Raw genomic sequence first — 21,266 nt, 5'->3', positions numbered from 1 at the left:
GAACGTGTACTATGCAGAAGTGAAGGCACATAAATATGTGCATAATCGCAAATTCATACTTTTGTACATAAGACAAATTTTATAGAACCTAGTGAGTTTTCTTAAACCCAGGAACTTGTACAATTTGGAATATTATTTTAGTCTAATGTGACTGTTTTGAGCAAGTTTTACTGTTAAATTTATTTAATTTGGAATACTTCTTAATCAAATTTATTGGAGGTATAGTGATCTTACATTTTTAACTGATCGAATATTGCATTTACTGAAAGTTGTGCATCCCTTTTATTTGTATATTTTCTAATTATGTCCGTGTTGTTCACCGGAACTGAAATATTGTTGAATAAATGCTGTTAGATAGTATGTTTTTAACTTTCACTGGGTTCAGCTCATAACCACTTCCCAAGTCATTTCAGTGGTACCAGAGCCTGGTTGTGTGAAACTGGGAGGGGGTCCTGGTTTAGTGTAACATTACAGAAGATTGTAATTTATGTGCCATATATTATTTGGAAGTTTCAAGTAACTGTGATGCACCTTGTCCAGTGGGACAGAGATACATGCTTGGCATCTCGTACTTAATGAATGGACAGTTACAATATGAACTTTCGATACGCGGGCCACGTTACTGAATTGAGTCTTTGTTTGTGAGATACATTCAACCGAGACATTAATATAGTAAACTGTCAAGAAGGTTTATAAAGGCCGTGAAGGTTCAGTGACTGCTCAGGCTAACCCTCATCAGGGAACTGTAATCACAGAAAGAGATTGCTAGGAGTAGTGGGAGTTGTTTGACAAGCCTCGGAATCCACTGTGATCGGTTCATTGATGCTAGTAAACAGTTGAGTTTGCTTTGGCTAATGGTACGGCTGGAAAACCAAGCCAAAGCATTATAGGTCATTGATTCAATAGTTCTACAATTGATGGATCCATTATCTTAAGGGAAACTGAGTCGAGTTGTTACAGAAGCTATTGAGAAGTTCGAGTTCTTAACTGTGTTCTGCAAAAGGGTGTTTGAGCGGTATTTGTCAAGACGGTATTGGAGCGACTTATTTAGCGAGCACTTTTATCAGGTGCACGAGCTTAAATGAACATTAGTATCTTATACTGAAGTTATTTACATTTCAATAGCTACTTCGTGTACTACAATTCCCAAAAGAAAAGCTGTGAGTAATACCTTGGAAAAGCTAGATCTGCAAGGTTCGCAGGAGAGCTTCTGTAAAGTTTGGAAGGTAGGAGACGAGATAGTGGCAGAAGTAAAGCTGTGAGCACCGGGCGTGAGACGTGCTTCGGTAGATCAGATGGTAGAGCACTGGACCGCGAAAGGCAAAGGTCCCGAGTTCGAGTTTCGGTCGGGCACACTGTTTTAATCTGCCAGGACGTTTCATATCAGCGGACACTCCTCTGCAGAGTGAAAATCTCATTCTGGAAGCTATGACTAGTAGACCAGTGGTGGGTTTAGTTTCCCAAGAAACCTGACAGTTTTCATGAATTGGACGGATTAGTCTTTGGGGTTGAAAGGTGCGATTCGACGATCAAATATGTGATTCTGCATCGAATAATCTTAATTCACGATGAAATGAAATAGCACATGCAGTTGATTGGTGGAATGTCAGAGCTTCAGGGGAGTGCTTCCTATGCAGTTAGGTTGTGCACTTGGTACATAATTGTCCTGCGGCACTTGAGAAGAAGGGGCAACGCTGATGTCCTAGCCGCCGGGGATGCCTGTGTGCCCTAATTGCTGGCTGTAAGAAACTCAAGGCCCCACACTGAGTATATTTCCCTTTCATTTATACCTCCGTAAATCAGGAGCCGGTTTACACCGTCATTGCTTCTGGTAGCAATGGCTCTCTAATGGACTTGGAAGGGCATGAGACTTAATTTGGTATCTGTAAATTGCCTAGTTTGGAGGGGTATCAGGTGTGCTGTCGCATTGTTAATCATGACAGTTTACCTGTCAGGGAAAAAGAGCCTTTGGGAGTTTTGATGGAGAGTAGCAGTGCGCTGTTGGCATGTGATTCTTTGAAATGCACAGTCTCTGAGTACAATTATGTCAAGAAGGCTGGTATCATATCAAGAGGATTGGTGCTTTAAAATTTTGACCTAACGTCTGAACATAGCCTAGATAGACAATATGAGTAATGAGTGCAGATAATCGTCTCTTTGACATCTCTCTTTCACATAAACGACAAGGATTTGCAATTTTGCAGCTACTGAGTGAATATCTTGCGGTACTAATTAATTAACTGAGAGTAACCGGTAAGATCCGATACAAGTGTCAGCTAACTGATTCTGTTCTAGTCAATCAGTCTCAGCATCGCTTGGCACCGCCCATATGAAATAAACGTGTATGATCATTGATCAGCTTCTAGCCAAGGGGGTGGTGAAATCATCAGTACCTGTACATCTCAAACATCAAAACCGAATTGAGAAGGGTACATAGTAGTAATCCATTATTGTAGGGTGAATCAGAAATTAGTTTTGGAGTCATTGCCATTGCCTATGTACATAATTGTTTCACGTGGTTCTTCTGTGATCAGCATTTCACTGTATTAGATATAAATTGGGTTTATCATCGGGTGCAGCTCGATGAAGAGTCCAAGGCAGTGACAGCTTTTTCTACTGACTGGAATTTACTTGAATACAGTCGTGTACCTATGGACTGATCACTGGAACCGCTGTATTGTCTACACTGTGGGATTCCATATTGGAAAACCTAAAGTTTAATTTTGTTAACAATACTAAGGTGACATTATCGATTGTATTAAAATATTTCAGCAGGGTTGTTGTAGGGTTAGTACTCAGCCGTTTGCGGGAAGTGGGACTCACAGTCAAACTATTACTCGTACTTAGGGAATTTTCTTCCTAAGTCATATTGTCTCAGTTGTGTAAGGGTAGTGGGATTGTGCAGATTGACGATGATCGAACCAAGGCTATTCATGAATTTCCTCTGCCGAGAGACAATATAAGTGTAGACAGGTTTATCGGCATGCTCAATTCCTTTCAGAAGTTTCTTTCCAATTTCGCTCAGTTAGTGGCACCCCTTAACCTTGGGCACTGAGAATGTCAACCTTTTCAATGGGGTCCTATGCAACAAGCATCCTTTAACGCTCTTAAAACAGCAACGGCTGCAGCTCACGTCTTGTCTGTACCTAACTTGGACGAACAGTTTACCTTACACAGAACTGTACACAGTTCAGGTGGCTATGCTGTGCCGCTACAAGTCACAGGCAGAGAAGATCGTTGGGGTATGCCTCATCATACTTGTTGAGCGCTGAAGTCAAGTACTCGATCAATGAATCAGAAGCATTGCCGGTATTATTTTGGCTGGAAAAGTTTATGTTCTACCTCGAGAAACAACCTTTCATCTTGGAAACGTACAACAAAGCTTTGAGCTGGGTGTGTCAGAGCGGTTCTAGGCACTTCTGGAACCGCGCGACCGCCACGGTCGCAGGTTCGAATTCTGCCTCGGGCATGGGTGTGTGTGATGTCCTTAGGATACTTATGTTTAAGTAGTTCTAAGTTCTAGGGGACAGATGACCACCGATGTTAAGTCCCATAGTGCTCAGAGCCATTTGAACCATTTTTGAGCTGGGTGTTGACGAGAAAACGAAATATGGGGAGAATACTTAGGTAGACCTTGAAAATATAGGGATTTCACTTTTAGGTTAGATGCATAAACAGACTGATAACTTATTTACGATGCGCTTAGTCGCATGTTTGAGCAAGAGGAGGTGGACAATGAGTCAGCCCGTGATCTTGAAGAGCTAATATTTGTGGGTTCAGTCTAACGTAAAATGCCTGGGTATTTATTGATTTAGTTTAGAAGCAGGAAGCCAAGCAACAGTTACTACAGGTTAAACATTAACTTAAGGATGACCAGAATATATCCGGCTATTCCTTCATTAAGGGTACGTTTGGCTATCGCACTCTTTATGACATCAAAGACAAGATCAGTTTTCAGAAAGAACTAGATTCCCTGGTGCTCAACTGTTTCCACACATCCACGTGTGACAGGATTTGGGAGCATATAAAACTGGGGAGAAGATTATGAAACTTGACCTGGTCTACATAAGGATTTAAGGAAATTAGTGGGTCAGTGTGATATACACATCAAAGCTAAACCTACCCTAACAACCAAATAGGGTTCAAATGTTTCAAATGGCTCCGAGAACTGTGTGACTTAACATATGTGGTCATCAGTCCCCTAGAACTTAGAACTACTTAAACCTAACTAACCTAAGGACATCACACACATCCATGCCCGAGGCAGGATTTGAACCTGCGACAGTAGCGGTCACGCAGTTCCAGATTGAAGCGCCTAGAACTGCTCGGCCACACCGGCCGGCACCAAATACGGTAACTTAGTTCACATAGGGTGGTGCACACCATGGGCAAGGTTTATGTAAGATTCAAGACTTTCCGGGCGTACAGATTGTTGGATAAAATTTAGGGAGAACTGCCGGATATACGTTATTTCGAATCAGAGTTTTCTGAACACTGACAAGCAGTACACTAAGCTCTCCTATTTAACATCCCGTCGGCACATGGGTGGTGTCTTAGTGTGAATTGCGCATGCGTTGCTTAAGGGCATGAGCTTCAGCTGTAAGTCTCTGCCCAGCTCTGTGTGCCCTCCGTGGTAAAAGGTCGCCTCTTCGATATCAAAATGATTGACTTCCAACAATAATATCGCAGGACGACGCCGATTACTCCGAGCACTTTCTATAATCGGGTCCCATGTAGAACTTAAATGGAAATCGCCGTCTTGATTCGTAACTGATTCAGACATTCATATTACCACTGATTAAAAAAAAAAAAAGATCAAATGTGTGTGAAATCTTATGGGACTTAACTGCTAAGGTCATTAGTCCCTAAGCTTACACCCTACTTGACCTAAATTATCCTAAGGACAAACACACACACACCCATGCCTGAGGGAGGACTCGAACTTCCGCCGGAACCAGCCGTCCACTGATTCATTGATGACTGAGCTCCAGATGTCTGACGTATGAGCCACAAGTTTTGTTTCATTATATTTCATCGAATGACCAGTGAAAATACAGTGTTCTGCGATAGCTGACTTACTTGCTTGGAGAAGTCGAATATGCCGCTGAAATTCTATTACGTGATCCTCAACAGTACGCGTCGTTTGCCCTATGTTAAGATTTCCCTCATTCACGCGGAACCCTGTAAGAATCACCTTTGCGCAGCTCTAAATCGCCTTTAACATATGCCGAAAGCGCTGATACTTTGCAAATGACCAGTGAAAATACAGTGTTCAGCGATAGCTGAATTCAAATTCAAATGGGTCTGAGCACTATGAGACTTAACATCTGTGGTCATCTGTCCCCTAGAACTTAGAACTACTTAAACCTAACTAACCTAAGGACATCACACACATCCATGCCAGAGGAAGGGTTCGAACCTGCGACCGTAAGGGTCGTGCGGTTCCAGAAGCGCCTAGAACCGCTCTGACACACCCAGCTCAAAGCTTGGTTGTTCGTTTCCAAGATGAAAGGTTGTTTCTCGAGATAGAACATAAACTTTTTCAGCCAAAATAATACCGGCAATGCTTCTGATTCATTGACCGAGTACTTGACTTCAGCGCTCAACAAGTATGATGAGGCATACCCCAACGATCTTCTCTGCCTGTGACTTGCAGCGGCACAGCATAGCCACCTGAACTGTGTACAGTCCTATGTAAGGTAAACTGTTCGTCCAAGTTAGGTACAGACAAGACGAGAGCTGCAGCCGTTGCTGTTTTAAGAGCGTTAAAGGATGCTTGTTGCATAGGACCCCATTGAAAAGGTTGACATTCTCAGTGCCCAAGGTTAAGGGGTGCCACTAACTGAGCGAAACTGGAAAGAAACTTCTGAAAGGAATTGAGCATGCCGATAAACCTGTCTACACTTATATTGTCTCTCGGCAGAGGAAATTCATGAATAGCCTTGGTTCGATCATCGTCAATCTGCACAATCCCGCTACCCTTCCACAACTGGTCGCGCGGTTCCGGACTGAAGCGCCTAGAACCGCTCGGCTACATCGGCCGGCGCGATAGCTGACCTATTTGCTTGGAGAAGTCGAGTACGTCGCTGAAATTCTATAATGTGATCCTCGACAGTACGCGTTGTTTGCCCTATGTTAAGATTTCCCTCATTCACACGGAACCCTGTAAGAATCAGCTTTGTGCAGCTCTAAATCGTCTTTAACATTTTCCGAAAGCGCTGATACTTTGCAAGGAGGTCGAATGATTATATTTATGAATTTTTAAAACTGTGCACATTCTAGCTGAAATTTTTCCAATATATGGTAGACATCCAGTGGTTTTGGAGGCCTCACCCTCTTACTGGTTCGGCCGTTTGCACGTCCGTAGCGCTCTCTGTAGTTGTTGACACGAATACCTGTTGTTCATGAATATAGTTTGCAGGAGTTTCAGTTTCATTTGCAGGCTATGGTGTCTGGAATGATATGGGCTCGATGGATCAAGGTCGTTAGAATGGCCATAGTTTGCGCAAGTTGACAGGTAGTAGGTTGCAAATAACTGTCAGTATGGGTCGCCTTTTGAAATACTGAATGACCAATTCTTCATCTATTTTACGTGTACAAAGACGTCTATAAATGGAAAGCAACCATCTTTCTCCACCACCATACTAAATTTTATTTTTTCGTATGAAATTCAGATGTTGAAGGAAATATCGGTGACTGTCCAAACGGCGAAGCCAGATTATAGAAGTGTCATCAACGCATTGCCAACTACTGTTGGTTTTAAAATAGTTGAAACGAGTGCTCGCTCCTCAACTTCTTCCACAAGGGGAGATAAAGGATTTCCCAAAAACTCGTTGCTGAACAAGAAGTACGTGTAGGAGACGGTATACTTAAACAATGCTATGTGTCAGCCACTGACCTACTCCCAATGAGATGTAAGGAATCCACCAAAGGTACATATGTAAAAAGCGAAAAAACATCAGAACTGACCAACAATTCGCTACCTACCAGTTTAAGTGAATGAAGTCTGCTGATAAAATCACTTGAATTTCTTATATGATGTGAACATTTGCCTACAATGAGTCTGTGTAAAAGTACCAAGTATGTGGCCAAATCATGGTAGCCTAGTAAGCGAGTGATACGATAAACAGGAAAACTTCTAACAGTCCATTTCCAAAGGATGTCATTAAAAAACTGACACTGAATTGTTTATTTCCTCCCAGGCTGTGCCAATTGCCAAAGATCTATGAAGAAGGTGTGCTTTTAAGAAATTCTTGTTTTTTGTCTTCGTCTTCTGACTGGTTTGATTTGGCTCGCCACGAATTTTTCTCCTGTGCCAACCTCTTCATCTCAGAGCAGCACTTGCAACATACATCCACAAGTATCTGCAACATTTATTCCAATCTCTGTCTTCCACTACAGTTTTTGCCCTCTACAGCTCCCTCTAGTACTATGGAGGTCAGTTATTGATGTCGTACCGTATGTCATATGATCCTGTCCATGCCCCTTTTCAGTGTTTTCCACATATTCCTTTCCTCTCCTATTCTGTGCAGGACCTACTCATTCGTTACCTTATCAGTGCACCAAATTTTCGACATTTGTCTGTATCGCCACATCTCAAATGCTTCGATTCTCTTCTCTTCCGATTTTCCAACAGTCCATGTTTCATTACCTTACAACGCTGTGCTCCAAACGTATATTCTCAGAAATTTCTTTTTCAAAATAAGGCCTACGTTTGATACTAGTAGACTTCTCCTGGCCACGAATGCCTTTTTTGCCAGTGCTAGTCTGCTTTTGGTGTCCACCTTGTTCTGTCCGTCAATGGTTATTTTGGTTCTTAGGTAGCAGAATTCCTGAACTTCATCTCCTTCGTGACAATCAATCCTGATGTAGAGTTTCTCGCTGATCTCATTTCTGCTACTTCTGATTACTTCCGTCTTTCTTCGATTTACTCTCAATCCACATACTGTACTCATTTGACTGTTGATTCCATTCAGCAAGTCATGTAGTTCTTCTTCACTTTCACTCAGGATAGCAATGTCATCAGCGAATCATGTCATTGATACCCTTTTACTTTGAATTTTAATTCCATTCCTGAACTCTTCTTTTATTTCCGTCAATGCCTCTTCGATGTACAGATTGAACAGTAGGGGCGAAAGACTACAGTCCTGTATTTTACCCTTTTCAATCCGAGCATCACGTTCTCGGTCGTCCACTCTCATTATTCCCTCTTGGTTCTTGTACGTATTCTACATTACCGGTCTCTCCCTATAGCTTACCCCTATTTCTCTCAGAATTTCAAACACCTCACACCATTTTACACTGTCGAACGCTTTTTCTAGGTCAACAAATCCTATGAATGTGTATTGATTTATCTTTAGTCTTGCTTCCATTATCAACTGCAACGTCAGAACTGCCTCTCTGGTGCCTTTACCTTTCCTAAAGCCAAATTGATCGTCATCTAACACATCATTTTCTTCTCTGTTCCTCTGTATATTATTCTTGGCAGGAACTTGGATGCTTAAACTGTTAAGCCGATTGTGCGATAAATCTCGCACTTGTGAGCTCTTGCAGTCTTCGGAATTGTGTGAATGATATTTTTCCGAAAGTCAGACGATAAATTGTCAGACTCATACGTTCTACACACCAAAGTGGTTTTGTTGCCACTTCCCCTAATGATATTACAAATTCTGATGGAATGTTATCCATCCCTTCTGCCTTATTTCGTCTTAAGTCCTCCAAAGCACTTTTAAATTCTGATTCTAATACTGAATCCCCCATCTCTTCAAATTCGACTATTGTTTTATATTCTTCTATCTCTTCAGGCAAATCTTCTCCCTCATAGGCGCCTTCAGTGCACTCTTCCCAACTGTTCACTCTCTCCTCTACATTCAACAGTGAGATGCCGGTAGCACTCTTAATGTTCCCACCTTTCCTTTTAATTTCACCGAAGGTTGTGTTTTCATTGTCCTATATACTGAGTCAGTTCCTCCGACTACCATTTCTTTCTCAATTTGATCACATTTTTCATGCAGTCATTTCGTCTTAGCTTCCCTGCACCTCTAATTAATTTCATTTCTCAGCGACTTGTATTTCTGTATTCCGAATTTCGCTGAAAATTTTGGTACTTCCTTCTTTTATCCAGAAGCTGAAGTACTTCTTCTCTTGCCCATGGTTTCTTCAGAAGTACCTTCTTTGTACCTATGATTTTCTTTCCAGCTCCTGTGATTGCCCTTTTTAGAGATGTCCATTCTTCTTCAACTGTACTGCCTACTAGACTATTCCTTATTGCGGTATCTACAGCTTTAGAGAACTTCAAGCGTATCTCGTCTTTCTTTACTATTTCCGTATCACACTTCTTTGCGTTTTGATTCTTCCTGAATTATCTCTTAAGGTTCAGCCTACTATTCATCATTACTCTACATCTACATCACATTCCGCAAGCCACCTAATGGTGTGTAGCGGTGGGTACTTTCGGTGCGACTATCTGAGCCCTGCAAACCCGTTCCACTCGTGAATAGTGGGTGGGAAGAATGATAGTCGGTATGCCTCTGTATTGGTTCTAATTTCCCGAATTTATTCCTCGTGATCAGTATGCGAGATTTATGCAGAGGGAGGTAGTATGTTGTCCTACTCCTCCTAAAAAGCATTGTACCGAAATTTCAATAGTGTTTCTCTCCGTGATTCCTATCCACTCAATTGTAACGTCTGCCAGTAGAGTTTGTTTAGCACCTCCGTAATGCTATCTCGCAAGCTAAACGATCCCGTGACAAAACGCACCGCTTTTCGTTGGATCTTCTCTACCTTCTCTGTCAATCCTACATGATAGGGATCCCAGATAGATGATCAGTACTCAAGAATCTTGCGAACAAGCGCCTTATAAGCTGCGTGGTGAGTGGTGTAGAGAAAATACTACTTGTGAATATGGAGCCTGACTTACCAGTTAATATTTAATGTGTAATAGAACTACTAGAGGATAGTGAAGTGGAAACACCATGTTGTTTAGTGGAACGTAGTGCTGTATCCGTACAAGAGAGATATGGAAGGAAGGTATTACCATTCATCATAGATAAGTATGGCACTAGGTTAAATTATTGATAGGAACATTATTAATCACATTGTAGATTCTGGGTTAGGAAAATTGCCGCGCAAAATTGTGGGCTGTAGGAGAGCGTAGGATACTGCTAGGACAACACTTTGTTGTAAATTAAAGCAGCGTTTGGACCCTAACAGTATCGAAAGATGACTTTTGGGACGAAAAGGAAGTAGGCCGCCGCAAACGTTACGGCAGTGGCCTTCCGTCAGTATGCAGGTTACCTACACAGTGTCCACGTCGGAAGCCACTGCCCATAACTCAGCGTCGCCCAGGGACAACAGAGAGAGGCTTGTTTGCCTCACTCAGCAGCGAATGGTCATGTACTGGAATTAAAGAAAAGCCTTCTTTACTTTCAACAGTGTTTGCACTGGGCCTACCAACCTGTCACCCCCATTTACTTACGCCCTGAATGCAATGTCACTTTTCGCCCTGGTGAGAGCGATGTAGAGACCCAAGATAGTCAAGATCTCATCCACTAAGCTCTCCAATAGACCTCATTAAGTTTGGTCATCTTACGCTTTTAGCACCCACCAACAAATTTCCTAACATCTCCATAAAATTTCGCCCGTATGAAGTGTTCATTGATCTCCATCACAGTCTTATCTATCTGAAAATGTCCTCCGCGTTCTGAATGGAGGAAATCACTAAATACCGGCTGTATAAACTCTTTAGGAAGAGAAATATTGTTGTTGTACCAAGTATCATAGGACATTGAATCGCATCTAAGGAAATTCCCAGGCATCTCCTTACCAACCTTAACCTGCTATCTGATCCTATTCAGCCAGTGATCCAACACCTTGCTTCTCCTACAAATTCCCAAAACGAGCAATAATTCCACACAACATCGTGGATATCCACTCCTGGTCCTTAAATTATTCTGTTGTCTCAGAAATTTCAGGATCCTCCAGAAACATCCGACTGAGGGCGCCCGGCACCTTACTGTCTATCACTCGAATATACCTGGTTTCAAAGTGGATGCATAAATTCTAGCCTCCCAATGGGAAATCCTCCGAGTCTTCAGGGAATGGGCAAGCATCGAGGAGAGTGCCTAATTATTGGTCTCAATTTTAGAGATATAAGTGGATTTTTTCCAACCCGAACACTGAGAGTATCTAGTTCATAAAAGAATGGTTCAAATGGCTCTGAGCACTATGGGACTTAACATTTATGGTCATTAGTCCCCTAGAACTTAGAACTACTTAAACCTAACTAACCTAGGGACATCACGCAACACCCAGTCATCACGAGGCAGGGAAAATCCCTGACCCCGCCGGGAATCGACCCCGGGAACCCGGGCGTGGGAAGCGAGAACGCTACCGCACGACCACGAGCTGCGGACTAGTTCATAAAGTAAGTACTTCCAAAAAGACCTTAAGGCGTAGACGATCAGCCTCATTTGCCTTTTTAATCTTGAAGCAAAACCGTTGTTATTCCGGAATTGGATGCATCTGTCAACAGAATGAACTCGCGGTCAAAGTTAGGGAAGGACAACACACAAGCAGTAGCGAAAGCATGCTTCATCAAACATGGCTTGTTGGCTATCGGTCAACTGGAAGCTTTTTTCGCCAACGCTTCAGCTGATCAAGACTGCTACCTTTGGTGCAAAACTACTCACGAATTTACTAAATAAGTTTACTACGCTTACATTCTGGGAAATGAATATCCCTGTTGTCCTTCGACGGAGTAAATCGACAAATAGCCTTGGTACGCTCCTGATCTATCTTGATGCCACTGGCACACACAGTGTGCCCTAGGAAGGATATTTCGTGGTGAGCAAGCTCCATATTCGTTGATTTTATCGTCAGTCCGTCATCACAGAACTGACCTAGGTATTACTGAAACATGTTAATATAAATGATAGTGTTATCTAAGTAACGATGAACTCACTTAAACGTCAGGTCCCCTAACAATGAATTCAGGAGCCATGACAATGTCTCCATTTACTAGGTCAAATGGTACTCGGTTTTACATTTCACCATATAACTTTTCCACAATGAATGTGGAAGATGCATACGGGGAAACAGAACGCCTGATCATCCCATCCGCTAACTGTTGGTATTTTAGGGGGCGGCACCCTTTGTGGTGTTCGCCGCGTCGGAATCTGATCACTCAGCTGAATTTTATACAGTACCTCATTAGTGACACGTAAGGTTTCGGTGACGACGTCCGATAGTTCACTTAACGCTTTAACCAGATCATTACGCATTTTTTAATTTAAGTCAGCTAAATTAAATGGTGACCAACCAGCTTTAACGCTGTACACACGTTCAAGGGAACCATGCGTACGTACACAACTCATCCATCGTTCTGTCTTTCTATGTGTTCTTTAGCAGAAGTACTTTGGCGCGTATATGAATGTGTTTTTCACATTCCAGAGAGATGTCCACATTCTTCTCGAGGGAACATCACCTGGAAATGAGGAATACGAAAGCTGTGAAAACTTTGCGATAATACGACGCCACGTTTCAGCTGATTACCCATCAAGATTTCATTACAGTGTAATCAAAGAAGGAATTTATGAAGAATGCTAGCTTACATGCTTTGTAATACTTTATTTTGTAAATTGAAGTTCGCTATAGGGCTTAATGTAGACTCTGTTGCTTTTTTCTAGGTTTTTTCTTGTAGATAAATTCGTGAAATATTCCAAGCTTGTTTCAAGAAGTTGTAGCCTCTCGTTCTTCATCGTTAACAGGGTAGGCGATGTACAGGGTAGTTGTGCTGAGAAATAATTGTTCAGAAAAAGTTCGATGCAGTCCGCCGGTTCCTATTTAATTAGCACAGTTAGTCAGTCAGGCCGTCGCACTCGAAAATTCGAGCGGCCCGCCAGAGACGGTGCCGCCAAACGTTTTCTTCGTTTGATTTTCTAAAACCGAATAAGAGAGCGATACAAAAATTGTACATGGGACGGTAGTAACGATCTAGCCCTAGCTACCAGATGAGTAGTCTCGTGCGCTATCATCTTCTCTCAGAGAACAACTGACACTAACTACATCTGGCGGCCGGCCGTGGTGGTCTAGCGGTTCTAGGTGCTCAGTCCGGAACCACGCGACTGCTACGGTCGCAGGTTCGAATCCTGCCTAGGGCATGGATGTGGGTGTTGTCTTTAGGTTAGTTAGGTTTAAGTAGATCTAAGTCCTAGGGGACTGATGACCACAGATGTTAAGTCCCATAGTGCTCAGAGCCATTTGAACCATTTTTTTGCATCTGGCGGGCCGCTAGAGTAGAAGCGCACAACAGCGAGATTGGCTAAGTGCTAATTAACTGGGGAACTGTGCAACGTATAGAAGTTTTTTCTTAACAGTTATTTCTGAGCACAACTACCCTGCTACACCCTTTCAAACTTCTCAGGCTGTTACTGACTACCTTGTACATCCCACACACCCGAAAAGTAGTACGGTAAAGCAATCCCTTTTGCAAAGAAACATTTACTGAACATGCGGCTTACCGAACAGAAGACCACGTTTCATTTGTTTAGGTAATAAATCACACGCTGGTTCACGCTGATTTTGAGTTGTTCGTATTGTACTGCGGTTGGGAAAAGAGTTTCACGATTGAATGAGTTATTATTTTGTTTATTTATTTTCATACAACTGATACGGCACTCTCGGCACTCTTTGAATATTCGGGGTAGGACGCAAATAGAAAGACTGAACTGAAAAACTCTTCCTTATAACAAATGCCAGCAATTAACATGAGCTATTGATTACTAAGAAAATTACAAGGGCCCATTAAAATTGTTGACTGATCCAGATATGACAAGAAGGGAAAGATTTAAAGCCAGCCAATACTGTACCATGAAACTAACAAGTAAAATGAGAAATAATCCTCTAACTTTGGCACAACATGACGCAAAAGAAACTGAAACCAATAAATAGTGTAATACTCTTGAAGTTATTCCCACTATCAGGGCACTAACATGAAAAGCTTTTACTGCTACAATTTCTTAAGTATTCGATATTACTTCAGGAAATAAGTCTCCCGCCAAAAAACGAACTAAAGAAAATCCAAAGAGGTCCCAAGCAACTGCCACAAACTTGCCAACAAGAAAAAAATTTGAAAAACATACAATATTAACACTTTACTTTTAAAAGAACTGACAATCCGAACAACTTTCGCTGATACACTGTTACAGGACACTGAATCTGACAGGACAACTAATGTAACTATTATATCAAATCTCAAAGTCAGACCACCGGCTGCACTCCACCGACCCAGACTGTATCGCTTTTCGTGAGTCACGTCACCGTACACACCGAGCACCACATGCCTTCCTCGTATGGCGGCCTACCATAAGGTTCTGCGTTAGGTGGAAGATCGCCAGGCCTCATCTAGCTTTTAAAATTGTGTTCTCAATAATCACTAACCACTTCGTACTACGACCGTTATATGCTGTCATCATCTAGGAACGGTCGCCGCGCCTCATCTACCTATTAATTGTGTTCTCAATAATCACTTTGTACTATGACAGTTATATTACGTCATCATCTAGGAACGGGTTGTATCGACACTTTTAATGTTCTAGGATTCTTCGATTTTCTTGCTCCAGCTGCTCTAGAACAGCCAGCCCTCTGTAAATGTTAATATGGGATTACCGTGTTCGGCATGGTAACATTTACACCATTCATAAGACTTCAGCTTTTTACACATCTGAGGCAAAAAATGTTTCAAAAAGTAGTAAATGATCTGTCTTTATTCAATATTGGTCTATCCCAAAACAGTCGCACAGAAACGTGGTAAGTCAGAAACCTTTATCAACATACCTTTTGCGCCATGTGGAGAGGCACAACTGATTTCCCGCATCCAGAACTTCTCAGCTCTGGCCACGGACAGCACATCGTGCGGTCATGTAACTGGCGACTTGGTGGAATGGGCGGTCAGCGTTGTGGTCAGGCAATTGCAGCAAGTCGAAACAGCGACATCTTCTGCAGGTCATCGCCATCCCTGCGATTTATCATTATTTTCGTATGCTTCGATTGCAACAACAAATTGGTATACATTTAAACACAAAGGTGCGCATGCGTAATTATTTACACAATACAAACGATATACAACGCAGATGAGACCCGGTTGTCGGCAGACACAATCCAGTGGAGCGCGTCGTCAGAGGCATCATGTAGAACCTTGATGTCACCATGGAAACGTCTGTTAGGGCACTAATTTACAATATGGCTCATTGAACGTCGTCACAGCCACACGTACTGCGAGCCCAAAAGCCCCATCTGCGCATATTATATTTGCACATATCTTCCTCAGTCCGGTATCTATTAAGCTGTACCCACATCCCCCCTCGGATGATGACAGCCAGGAACTTTAACAGATGGGGGTGTCAATAAATTCGTGGTTCCAGGTTTCCATGTCTTAGCTCTAACGTTTCCACTCCATGTTCTGATTGAGCCCAGTGGAGAAAATTTCGATTACTACTTCAGACGCTGGTCTTCTTGATTTCAGCTGTTTCCTAGGCACCGGGAGTACGTCTTCATGAAAATAAATTGATTGATCCTTAGGAACTCACTGGCAAGTGTTGGGCAAGCCTGTGGTGCTAACAAGGGGGAGGATTGTTATGGGAACAGTGATGTCCGTAATGACGGGCTGGGCTTGGAAGTGTGTGGTCAGTTGATGCACGTAGGTGACAGAATTAATTCTGGGCAATGCCGTGGGGGGATGGCCTCGGGAAACCAGTGTGTTGCAGTAATGTCAGCCGTACATAACTATGGCCTGTGTGGGGCGTGGCCAGACTGAGAACGATCCCAATGAAGGTACAGAAAGAGGCTTCTGAATGTCAAGACGGTTTCACGCAGGTGGTTGTGTGGTTGATGTAGTGCACTGTAATGTATACTGGTGGTGCATTTGGTGTATTTGCTTTTGACAACATTCGGCACCAAAGTGGTTGCTTATTAAAGGCCCTGAGGACAGCAGTTGTGTTCTGTCTAACGAGAGAAGTTTAGTTTGTTAACTACGCGATGTGAGTTATTTTTTTAAATACTATGCAGTACACGTGACTGTTGTCAGTTTATCTTGTTTCTGGTTCTATGTATATAATTGTTTCTATTAAACTAAAGTCCTCCCGAACAGGCCATGAAGGCCGAACGGTACCGACCGGCCACAGTGTCATCCTCAGCCCATAGGCGTCACTGGATGCGGATATCGAGGGGCATGTGGTCAGCACACAGCTCTCCCGGCCGTATGTTAGTTTCTGAGACTGGAGCCGCTACTTCTCAGTCAAGTAGCTCCTCAGTTTGCCTCACAAGGGCTGAGTGCACCCTGCTAGCAAACAGCTCTCGGCAAACCGGATGGTCACCCGTCCAAGTGCTAGTCCAGCCCGACAGCGCTTTACTTCGGTAATCTGAGGTGAACCGGTGTTGCCACTGCGTCAAGACCGTTGGCTAATTGTTTCTATTAAGGCACAAGAATTTATTATGTATGGGATGGTAGTTTGGTACAGTATTGTGTGCATCTTGTTGCGATAGCTGCCTGATGATGATGGTACTATTAGACCAATACATACTTGTGTGTTACGATCCTAGTTAAGTACAAAAGTTGTTCTTCCATATTACGCCATATTATGTTTTACTGCTGAAGTAATCTCACGTATTATTACTGGTTATGGCTGGCGGCCAAGCGTTGCAAACAGGTAATGTTTTTTTTCTCTTTTTTTTTTTTTTTTAAGTTCTCGATGGTGCTGAGTCATGGTCATGGGCCAACAGTATTTTTAAGGTGGTTGCCCGTTTGTATATGCTGGGGCTTGGTTGGACTTTAATTCTTTAATTTAATGGATGACATTTTGTTGTACTGGAAGTTATTGTGTTATCACAGGTATTTTTGGGTTGAGAAAAATAATTGTTATATTCAGTCCCAGTCCTGCACAAACCTCAGCAAGAACCCCATTGTACCTAAATCCTATGTTACACTCTCTGATCTCGTATTTTAGTAACTGAACCGTAACACTTGTTAAAGCTGGCTGTATAATTTCAAGCCAACAGATAAATAAAAGAGTGACATATTGGCTGCGGATGCCGTCTGATGGCATAGGGATGATTTCTGGAATTATTCAAACTTCAGTTTCTTAAGTGCATAGTTGTAAAAAATTACTTCTGATGGTGTTTGAAGATATCGCTACGTTTTACACTAGCTGTCTTATGTGAGGATATCGCACATAAATTTTGGACATTGACCATTATGTACCATATGGATATCATACTTTATCTTCATCCTCTGGTATCGAAATTCTACCTGAGAGAGAAATAGTTTATAAGACTTGGTACCACTTACATCATTATATCTAAGTAGTATGCCGAATTTAATGTCAAAGCAACTAGCAGAACTACACCCCCTCAAGCGAAATAACTGGAGTTGAATGTTACAGACAATGACGAAATTTCAGTTTGTGTGTGTCGGCTAGGATGTTAGATGGATTGACAGATACAATATGATTACGTCGGTATGTTCTGCACAATGACGAACAAGCTAATCTAAATGTGTATAAATATATGACTATTGGTAGTAAGCACTTTCAAACTGTGTGTAAAACATCTATCTGGGAGCATACATGACTGTATGTCACAAGGTTTAAGGCGTCTCCAGACGCTTAACAAGTATTGTGCAGTAACATTAAGTGTCTGAGAGACATACTGGTGGTTTACACAATATATTGAACGAGACTGCAAATGAATGATGAAACTGGCACCAGTTAATTATGTTTTGATGCTTAGCAGAACACGTTCCGAAAATTTATTCTCATTTTTAAGTGCATTCGTTTAGATGAATATGTTTGGTGATAATTGCATGTGTGGTTTTCTGCCTCTGTTGAGTGTTTTTGCAGTTAGAAGATGATGTTCGCCCTCCACGTTACAGAATATCACATACATGCAAATAATCACCCAACGCCCTTTGCATGTATGTGATGTTTTCTAAAATGAAGGAGAAACAACACTTTCTAACAGCAAAAAGAAACTAGAGAGGCAGAAAACCACTCATGCATCCATCATCAAACATATTTATGCAAAAAAATGCAAAAAAGCACTTGAAAATGACAATGAATTCTCGAAATACGTAGCGCTTAGCGTCAAAATGTAAGTAACTTGAGCAGTTTCATTATTTAAATCATGAACGATTTAGCTACAGACTTCCCTGAATCATCAAATATGATGGACGAAATTAAGAGACTACAAAGCTTTAAAAATATTGGGGCTCGCTCAGTATATTGCACCGTGAAAGGGTAGTAAAGCGCAATGAACGGTAGTTCCTCCGAAGACCAAGAAATTTGCTCAGAAAGACTTTCTGCGAAGATCTGAAAACAGTAAATGCCTAAAAATCAGGCAGTGCTGAAGGATGTACACTGTAGCGCTATGCGATACTGTGAGAAATAAAATTGCTGGCTGTTCAGCAAGCTCCAGATACCTCGTTATCCACAATAGCAGAGGAAACTAAAGATCATCGTGACATGACAGCAGGCAGAAATATTGCAGTTTTCAGAACTGGCAAAGAAGATCAGTTAGGTCAGCAGTCCAGTGAGCATGTGTGTTTTTTTCTTATCGTAACAGTTATCTCAACACGTACGAAAGATCATGTAAAATTTCAATCCCTGATTAGTGAATAATTGTTTTATTTCGTTTGCAACAATTGTTAAATTTAGAAATACACAGAAAATAGCCCATGTGTGTGATAATTTACACTGTTCACTTGTTTATGGGTAATGTCAAATTAGTTGTTGTTTTGGTTTACGAATCTATGCTCTAGTGAATGAGTAAATGAGCCCCTAGTCCACTGAAATGTTTACTGGAAGCTTTTTAAACTTATTTCGCCAGTTCTGCGTAATTTCTTCTTGTGTTTTGCGAGGCAAGCAGATCAGCTCCAGAATATATGAGTTCCACAACGTCGAGTGGCATCGTGGTCAGTATGAAGCAGAGTTCTAATTGACCTGTCTCGGCCGTAAATATTGCGTGATTATAATTATACCGTTCTTGACATCGCACTGCCAAGCAATATATTAACATACTATTATTGTGCACTAAATACTGAGCTTGTGACGGCCCTTTTAGAAGCATTTCAATTGTACATTATGTAATGCAAAGCAGAGTAAAGATTGTGTGTTTCAGTCAATTTTTGTGGTGTTGGTAAGAGATTAACTGTAAAATGAGACTGACAATAGTTCCACTCATCTTTTGCTTGGAGCGTGACATGTTCTTATAATGAATATAATAACGTCCACGGAACAATAAATATGTAAGATTTTATGCAGAAACTGTCAGCAAGATATACAATAAATATTTGGAAAAATATCACTGAGCTCTTACAGTAGGGCGACCAGACGTCACATAATTTACGGGATTGTTCTTCATTTGGCTTAAATGCTCTCTTTCCCGACAAAATACATACGGGACATATATTGTCCCGTTTCTCATTGTCTCGTTGTCTCGGTGGCTCAGCTGGATAGAGCGTCTGCCATGTAAGCAGGGAATCCCGGGTTCGAGTCCCGGTCGGGGCCCACATTTTCAACCGTCCCCGTTGACTTATAACAACACCTGTATGCAGCTATGGGTATTCATTTCATTGTAACATATAAAAGGCCAGTAGCATTGACGGGTCTGTCATTTGTACGTAGGTCATTCATTTGAAAAGATTTCCGACGTGATTATGGTCGTACAATAAAAATTAACCGACTCTCAACGCGGAATGGTAATTGGATCTAGAAGCGTGGGAATTCTATTTCGGAAATCGTTGGACAATTCAGTGTTCCGAGATCTTCATTGCCAACAGTATGCCGAGAATATCAAATTTCAGGTATTACCTCTCACAAGGACACCGCAGTGGGTGACGGCCCTCATTTAACGACCGAGAGCAGCGGCGTTTGTGTAGAGTAGTCAATGCTAACAAACAAGCAACATAGCATTAAGTAACCGCAGAAATCAATGTGAGACGCGAAGTGAAAGTACCCGTTAGGACTATGTAGCGAAATTTGTTGTTAATGAGTTAAGGCAGCAGACGATCGTTTCGAGTGCCTTTGCTGACAGCAAGACATTGCCTGCAGCACGTGGCCATATTGGCTGAACCCCAGACGACTGGAAAACTGTAGCCTGGTGAGAAGAGTCCCAGTTTCAGTTGGTGAGAGCTGATGAAAGTTCCGACATAATATTCGGAGGTATCCCTAGCTTTTGTCCCCTCAGTGTACTTTGAAATGGCATGTTTTTCAGTAACGTTGACACAGCCAAGTGGAGAACAAGTGTGGTCACTGGTAACATTTTGATCACATGTCTCTTGACCATAGAACGCTTCTCGAACTGTTTTAGCTATCAAAGTGTCGCGGTGATTAGCACACTGTACTCGCAAACGGGAGGACAACTGTTCAAACACGCATCTAGCTGTCCAGATTTAGCTTTCGCCTGAATCGCACCAGGCAAATGCAGCGATGTTTCCTTCCAAAGGACAAACCACATTTCCCTCTCCATCCTTGCCACAATCCCAGCATGAGCTCTGTCTCTAACGACCTCGATGTTGGCGGGAAGTTAAACCTAATCTTCCTTCCTTCCTTCGTACTGTCTTGTACACAGAAATCTGCCAGTTGGAACAGACATAAGGCCTACTCCTAGGAACGTGTCTGCTTAAAACAAACTGAAAGAGGAACGATTTTTGACGTTTATTGGGGGGTATTCAGTAATGCTTCCACTCGGCCAACAGTTTGTCACTTTTAATTTTTCTGTGAATTGACTATCGCTTCTGGTCGCCGCGTTTACAAGTTTGGTCTTAGACTAGTACTCACATGTTACGTTTCTTGATATGTTACATTGGAAAATTTTCAGAGAAATGCCAAAAGGAAAGTGTGTATTTACTGCTGAAATTGAAGTCGAGTTTCCATTTCCGAAATCAAAACAGCAAAACAGGAAATTACTTGCCACATTGTGTGAAAGTACTTTATCATGGTGGTCTATCTGATGTTCTGTAATATATTAAGGTGAAGAAAAACCATGTAGTTGTTTCAAGCAAAACTTCTAAACAAAGTATTATGTGTTTCATTACAGGACGTAAAACTAATGTCATAATAAATGACTAACAAAAGCGTTTAATACTGAGGAAGTGAGCCGTGGCACAGTTGCTGGCGTCGCCTTTCGAACTCTTGGCCCCCCTAGCTCGAGCCGGCCGGAGTGGCCGAGCGGTTCTATGCGCTACAGTCCGGAACCGCGCGACCGCTACGGTC

Source organism: Schistocerca serialis, chromosome 4, assembly GCF_023864345.2.
Source record: "Schistocerca serialis cubense isolate TAMUIC-IGC-003099 chromosome 4, iqSchSeri2.2, whole genome shotgun sequence".
NCBI classification, from domain to species: Eukaryota; Metazoa; Arthropoda; class Insecta; order Orthoptera; family Acrididae; genus Schistocerca; species Schistocerca serialis.
This window is presented reverse-complemented; position numbering follows the sequence as displayed.